We start from the raw sequence: 7,927 nt of genomic DNA, 5'->3' as shown, positions 1-7,927 counted from the left end.
TCTGAGTGTTGGAGTGTGCCCCTGGCTATCTGTAATAATGGTCTGAGTGTTGGAGTGTGACCCTGGCTATCTGTAATAATGTCTGAGTGTTGGAGTGTGCTCCTGGCTATCTGTAAATACTGGTCTGAGTGTTGGAGTGTGCCACTGGCTATCTGTAATAATGGTCTGAGTGTTGGAGTGTGCTCCTGGCTATCTGTAATAATGTCTGAGTGTTGGAGTGTGCTCCTGGCTATCCAAACATTTTAAAAACAAGAAAATGGTGCCGTCTGCTTTGCTTAATATAAGGAATTTGAAATTATTTATACTTTTACTTTTGATACTTAAGCATATTTTAGCAATTAAAATGCACTTTTGATACTTAAGTATATGTAATACCAAATACTTTTAAACAAGTAGGATTTTACTGGGTGACTTTCACATTTACTTGAGTCATTTTCTATTAAGGTATCTTTACTTTTACTCAAGTATGACAATTGGGGTACTTTTTCCACCACTGATTRTTTGTTTTAAATTATCTCTTGTTTTTTCTCTTTTTTAGGAGACGTTCATGAATCCAATTCTGATCCACAAGTGAGCTGAAGGTGTTGAAGTCTCTCTACTGCTGTAAGTGTTAAGTCTATTCTAATTTCTACTCTCTAAGACATTATCTTAAAGGGATAGTTCACTTGTTTTAAGTTAAGCTTATTCTGGATGTTGCTAAATAACCAGCTAAAGAATTTAAAAACTGTTTGGAGGAATTGACAATGCCTTAGGGAAGTCGGGAAAAAAGCAGAAACTTTCACTTTAAAGCATGGATTTCTTGGTGCATATGTTATGCCACAAAGGAATGTACCTGTCTTGTATGAATGGCCGTGTCAGTGGCGCACACTCCTTTTTATTTCTGCGTGTTGTCACATTTCAGGTGAACAAACTGTACCTGACTTTGTACGTGTCCGTTAGTTCGCATACAGAGTGCTTTTGATAGCTTCCCCGCACGGATCTGGACCAGCACTCTGGTCAGGGTGTTTCTCTGTATTCACTCAATAGGAGCTTTCAGTGTGGCGTAGAAAGGCCTCTTTTAAAGACACACAGGCAGGCAACACTCCAGGAACCTGTCAGCGCTACACTACAGTAGGCCTTTAATGGACTTTCTCCCTGTCTACACTACAGTAGGCCTTTAATGGACTTTCTCCCTGTCTACGTTACAGTAGGCCTTTAATGGACTTCTCCCTGTCTACACTACAGTAGGCCTTTAATGGACTTTCTCCCTGGCTACTTACAGTAGGCCTTTAATGGACTTTCTCCCTGTCTACGTTACAGTAGGCCTTTAATGGACTTTCTCCCTGTCTACGTTACAGTAGGCCTTTAATGGACTTTCTCCCTGTCTACGTTACAGTAGGCCTTTAATGGACTTTCTCCCTGTCTACGTTACAGTAGGCCTTTAATGGACTTTCTCCCTGTCTACGGTACAGTAGGCCTTTAATGACTTTCTCCCTGTCTACGTTACAGTAGGCCTTTAATGGACTTTCTCCCTGTCTACGTTACAGTAGGCCTTTAATGGACTTTCTCCCTGTCTACACTACAGTAGGCCTTTAATGGACTTTCTCCCTGTCTACACTACAGTAGGCCTTTAATGACTTTCTCCCTGTCTAGTTACAGTAGGCCTTTAATGGACTTTCTCCCTGTCTACGTTACAGTAGGCCTTTAATGGACTTTCTCCCTGTCTACGTTACAGTAGGCCTTTAATGGACTTTCTCCCTGTCTACGTTACAGTAGGCCTTAATGGACTTTCTCCCTGTCTACGTTACAGTAGGCCTTTAATGGACTTTCTCCCTGTCTACGCTACAGTAGGCCTTTAATGGACTTTCTCCCTGTCTACGTTACAGTAGGCCTTTAATGGACTTTCTCCCTGTCTAACTACAGTAGGCCTTTCAATGGACTTTCTCCCTGTCTACACTACAGTAGGCCTTTAATGGACTTTCTCCCTGTCTACACTACAGTAGGCCTTTAATGGACTTTCTCCCTGTCTACACTACAGTAGGCCTTTAATGGACTTTCCCCTGTCTACGTTACAGTAGGCCTTAATGGACTTTCTCCCTGTCTACGTTACAGTAGGCCTTTAATGGACTTTCCCCCTGTCTACGTTACAGTAGGCCTTTAATGGACTTTCTCCCTGTCTACGTTACAGTAGGCCTTCAATGGACTTTCTCCCTGTCTACGCTACAGTAGGCCTTTAATGGACTTTCTCCCTGTCTACGTTACAGTAGGCCTTTAATGGACTTTCTCCCTGTCTACACTACAGTAGGCCTTTAATGGACTTTCTCCCTGTCTACGTTACAGTAGGCCTTTAATGGACTTTCTCCCTGTCTACGTTACAGTAGGCCTTTAATGGACTTTCTCCCGTCTACACACAGTAGGCCTTTAATGGACTTTCTCCCTGTCTACGTTACAGTAGGCCTTTAATGGACTTTCTCCCTGTCTACTTACAGTAGGCCTTTAATGGACTTTCTCCCTGTCTACGTTACAGTAGGCCTTTAATGGACTTTCTCCCTGTCTACGTTACAGTAGGCCTTTAATGGACTTTCTCCCTGTCTACGTTACAGTAGGCCTTTAATGGACTTTCTCCCTGTCTACGTTACAGTAGGCTTTAATGGACTTTCTCCCTGTCTACGTTACAGTAGGCTTTAATGGACTTTCTCCCTGTCTACGTTACAGTATCCCTTTTAATGGACTTTCTCCCTGTCTACGTTACAGTAGGCCTTTAATGGACTTTCTCCCTGTCTACGTTACAGTAGGCCTTTAATGGACTTTCTCCCTGTCTACGTTACAGTAGGCTTTTAATGGACTTTCTCCCTGTCTACGTTACAGTATCCCTTTTAATGGACTTTCTCCCTGTCTACGTTACAGTAGGCTTTTAATGGACTTTCTCCCTGTCTACGTTACAGTAGGCTTTTAATGGACTTCTCTATTTTCGTAAATAAAGATATATAGTAAAGTCAAAAGTCTGGACACAGCTACTCAGTTAAGGGTTTTTCTTTATTTTTACTATTTTCTACATTGTAGAATAATAGTGAAGACATCAAAACTATGAAATAACACATATGGAATGATGTAGTAACCAAAAAAGTGTTAAATAAATCAGAATATATTCTTCAAAGTAGCCACCCTTTGCCTTGATGACAGTTTTGCACACTATTGGCATTCTCTCAACCAGCTTCATGAGGTAGTCACTTGAAATGCATTTCAATTAACAGGTGTGCCTCGTTAAAAGTTAATTTGTGGAATGTTTGGGGCAAGATCAGCTCAAATAAGCAAAGAGAAATTACAGTCCGTCATTACTTTAAGACATAAAGGTCAGTCACAAAAACCATCAAGCACTATGATGAAACTGGATCTCGTGAGGACCGCCACAGGAAAGGAAGACCCAGAGTTACCTCTGCTGCAGAGGATAAGTTCATTAGAGTTACCTCTACCTCAGATTGCAGCCCAAATAAAGTAACAGACACATCTCAACATCAACTGTTCAGAGGAGACCGTGTGAATCAGGCCTTCATGGTCGTATTGCTGCAAAGCCCAAATTAAGCTGTCAAAATTGAAGTCCTATAGATTTAAATGGTTTTACCAAGAGAAATATATGAAATGTAGAGCTGGGAGAAGTTAAAGAAAAGTGCCATATGGTTCATCCCAGTTTTAAAGTAAGAACAGTTGTCTTCTTTGTTGCCCTGGTGCCACGTCAGAGGGGGAGGGACTTTACGCTATAGGTCATCAGTTAGATGATCCTCATTGGACCCTAGCCCTCGTCGTGGGAAGGCTTTAATGATTTACTGTTTGGGGATAGGCTATACGTATCCACTTTGTTGGCCAGGGCAGGTAGGTCCATTTCAAAAGGCTTTGTTGTTGACGAGGTGTGGACTCCCTGTTGTATTTCTATCCATACTACTTAACTCATTCATTGAAATCACTTGAATAAAGCTAAAGTCAACTCTATTTCTTTCAATTTGGCTGCAGAGCCTGTGTCACTCTCCCACCCAAGGTCCATATGGTTCTCTTTTGAATGTGTTCATTGGCTGTAGATGGTGAGGCTATAGGTTGGGCCTGGGATGTGGTTCCTTACTTAGGCTGGATCAGCGAGCAGCTCATAGCCAGCGAGAGAATCCACCAGCCTCATCCCACAGCGTCTTCGCAAAACCACCAGCTCTATCACTCTTTCACTTATATTAGCCTTGAAATGGGGCCTGTTCTAAATAGGATCTCCTTCTAGTTTATCCCTTTCTGTTTATGGAGGAGTGGAGAGAAGAAAAGAGCCACGCAGCTTAGTCACTTTTTCCCTCTCTCTGCCTCCAAACCACAAGCGAGGGCAGCTTCCCCAGGACGAGTTCTTTTGTCTCTTCTATTACCACTGTGGCTTTAAGGAGATCCTMCTTCCATTAGGTCATGCAGTGAGACCGTCTCTGATACAGGGAGAGAAAGAGGAAGAGAAAGAGGGAGAGATATAAAGAAAGGGAGGGGGGGRGAGAAAGATGTTTGGAGGGGAGAGTTGGAGGCCTCTGTTTCTTACACTAAGGAGTAAAGACATTACCGTGAGTGTTCGTGGCACAAAGTATGTTGTTGTGCTCGCTGCCATGTCAATACTCATCATCGTGGTCATTATCATCGCTGTCGTCATTACCGTCTTTCGCCATCGTCATCCTTATCGTCATTAATGTCATTAATGTCATAATTGTCGTTATCATCATCATAGTCATCATCATCATCGTTGTCATCATCWTCTTCATCATAGCCATCATTATCATCATCATCATCATCATCATAGCCATCATCATCTTAGCCATCATCATCATCATAGCCATCATCACCATCATCATCGTCAACATTACCATCGTCACCGTCGTCATCATTGCCATAATCATCATGATCTTCATCGTCATCATCGTAATCTTCAACAATCCTCAATGATGACTGACAGCCTTCAAACATCTTTCCTTGCCTCGCTCGCCCCTCTCATCTTCTCAGATGACTTCAGATGCACTGTATCACATTACACATGTCACCTGTGGCATATGTCACATTACACATATTAAATGTTATTTGTCGCATACACATATTTAGCAGATGTTATTGCGGTGTTAGAAAAATGCAATATTATATATATAATATATATATATATAATTAATATTATAATATATATATATATATATACTGTACTTATATATAAACTGGGTGATTCGATCCCTGAATGCTGATTGGCTGACAGCCATGGTATATCAGACCACATACCACGGGTATGACAAAAAAATCTTGTTACTGTCTAATTACGTTGGTAACAAGTTTATAATAGCAATAAGGCACCTCGGGGGTTTGTGGTATATAGCCAATATACCACGGCTAACGGCTGAATCCAGGCACTCCCTGTTGCGTCGTGCTTTGAACAGCCGTTAGCCGTGGTATATTGGCCATATACCACACCCCAAGGTGCCTTATTGCTTAAATATATGATGGGATGTATAGACATGGACAGTATATGGATAGAATATGTAGTATATCTGAAGAATACGTAGGATAGAAGAGTATATGTACAGCAATATTTAAATAGGATAGGCCTTGACTAGAATACAGTATATACATATGATGTGGGTAAAACAGTAAACATTATTAAAGTGACCAGTGATTCCATGTCTATGTACATAGAGCAGCAGCCTCTAAGGTACAGGGTTGAATCACCGGGTGGTAGCCGGCTAGTGACAGTTACTGAGTTCAGGGCAGGAACTGGGCGGAGCCCGCGTAGTGGGGACATAACAGTCTGATGGCCTTGAGATAGAAGCTGTTTTTCAGTCTCTCTCGTCCAAGCTTTGATGCACCTGTACTCACCTTGCCTTCTAGATGGTAGCGGTGAACAGGCTGTGGCTCGGGTGGCTGAGGTCCTTGATGTTCTTTTTGGCCTTCGTTGGACACCGGGTGCTGTAGATGTCCTGTAGGGTAGGCAGTGTGCCCCCGGTGATGCTTTGGGCAGACCGCACCACCCTCTGAAGAGCCCTGCAGTTGCGGGCGGTACAGTTGCCGTACCAGCCTCCTGAGGTTGAAGAGGCGCTGTTGTGCCTTCTTCACCTAACTGTGTATGTGGGTGTGGAATTTCAGATTGTCAATGATGTGTACGCCGAGGAACTTTAAGCTTTTCACCTTCTCCACTGTGCCCTGTCGATGTGGATGGGGGCGTGCTTCCTCTGCTGTCTCCTGAAGTCCATGATCAGCTCCATCGTTTTTGTTGGCGTTGAGAGGTTATTTTCTTGGCACCACTCCGCCAGGGCCCTCACCTCCTCCCTGTAGGCTGTCTCATTGATGTTGGTAATCAGGCCACCACTGTTGTGTCGTCAGCAAACTTGAGGATTGAGTTTGAGACGTGCGTGGCCACGCAGTCATGGGTGAACAGGGAGTACAGGAGGGCTGAGCACGCACCCTTGTGGGGCCCCTGTGGTTGAGGATCACCGTAGTAGAGGTGTTGTGGGGGTGGCCCATCAGGAAGCCAGGACCCAGTTGCACAGGGCAGGGTTCAGACCCAGGGCCCCAAGCTTAATGATGAGCTTGGAAGGTACTCACCCAGTGGCATATGTCACCTTCCACATATCACCCTGTGGCATATGTCACATATCTCCTTAAGGGGAGACTCAGACTTAAGAAATGTACTGTAGGGAATGTGTTTGTGTCACTCTTCTTCAGAGTACATAATGTCCATTATATGATCTGTACCAAGCACAGGCAGTGGCTGTCAAAACACAAAGGCAGGAGATTGTATTTGTTGTTGTGAAATGCTCTTCCATCGGTTAGTGCAGTGTTTCTCCTACCATTGTCTGACAGTTATTTTGATGTCAGAGGCCCATGTTGCTTTGGGCCTTTGCGACCCCCTAAAAATTCTGCTATGGAGAATTGTATGGTATGTGTGTGTGTGTGTGTGTGTGTGTGTGTGTGTGTGTGGTGTGTGTGTGTGTTGTGTGTTGTGTGTGTGTGTGTGTGTGTGTGTTGTGTGTGTGTGTGTGTGTGTGTGTGTGTGTGTGTGTGTGTTGGTGTGGTGTGTGGTGTGTGTGTGAGAGTGTGTGTATGCACGTGCACACGTGAGTGTGCGTGCATACGTTTAACTTACTTTCACCTCAAAGCCAGGTAACAACTGGTGTCTCCTAGAGCTGACATACTTCTAAAGGCTACCATATAGAAATTCCATCAGAGCAGCCACCACTCAGGTAATAATTGCTTCTCTTAACTGAGGGGGTGAAAGGTCAGGAAATCAAACTCACCTGTTCTTTTCAAGCCACAGGGCTGGCCACCTGGCCCTCCGCTGTAAAGTTTCCCTAGGTACAGATGTAGGATCAACTTCCCTATTGGGTCAGTAAGGAAACTGACCCAATATCAGCGTTCGTGGCAACTCACTCTAATCCTCACCTGGCTCGACTCATGCACGATCTGGCATGTGCAGCCGTGCTACACGTCTCACAGGATGTCACTGTCACCACTCTAGGTCGTTCATATGGTAAACGATTCATCATGTCACGCCCTGTTCTGTTTCACCTGTCCTTTGCTTGTCTCCACCACCTCCAGGTGTCGCCCATCTTCACCACTTAATATCGTCATAACGTAACGTTAGCTAGGGAGCCAGCCAGTTTACGTTAGCTAGGGAGCCGCCAGTTACGGACTAGCATACAAGTACACTTTAGCTTGAAATGAAACCACTTTCTGTCAAAATTTGAAATGGTAATATCTTAAAATGTTGCTAGCTAACGCTAGACTATCTACCCATATACATCATCATGCATGATGGACGTGTCTCCTTGTCACGAATGCCATGACACAGTTGCCCTTAGTTTTTTAAGATGTAATCTGGAGACAGGTGTTTTCTCCATCTCTTTAGCTGTCATACATCTAATTCCCCAAAAACTTGGATTGTTTTTTTTTAAAAAAA

General features: G+C 43.7%; 1 pseudogene; it reads left to right on the top strand.

The window, feature by feature from the left end:
• LOC111971958 (transcription factor SOX-6-like) overlaps nt 1-7,927 on the top strand; it is a 212,050-nt pseudogene that overhangs the window by 34,062 nt on the left and 170,061 nt on the right.

This window comes from Salvelinus sp. IW2-2015, linkage group LG13, assembly GCF_002910315.2.
Source record: "Salvelinus sp. IW2-2015 linkage group LG13, ASM291031v2, whole genome shotgun sequence".
Taxonomy (NCBI): Eukaryota; Metazoa; Chordata; class Actinopteri; order Salmoniformes; family Salmonidae; genus Salvelinus; species Salvelinus sp. IW2-2015.
Note: the sequence above shows the minus strand (reverse complement) of the source record. Positions and strands in the feature narration are given on the sequence as shown.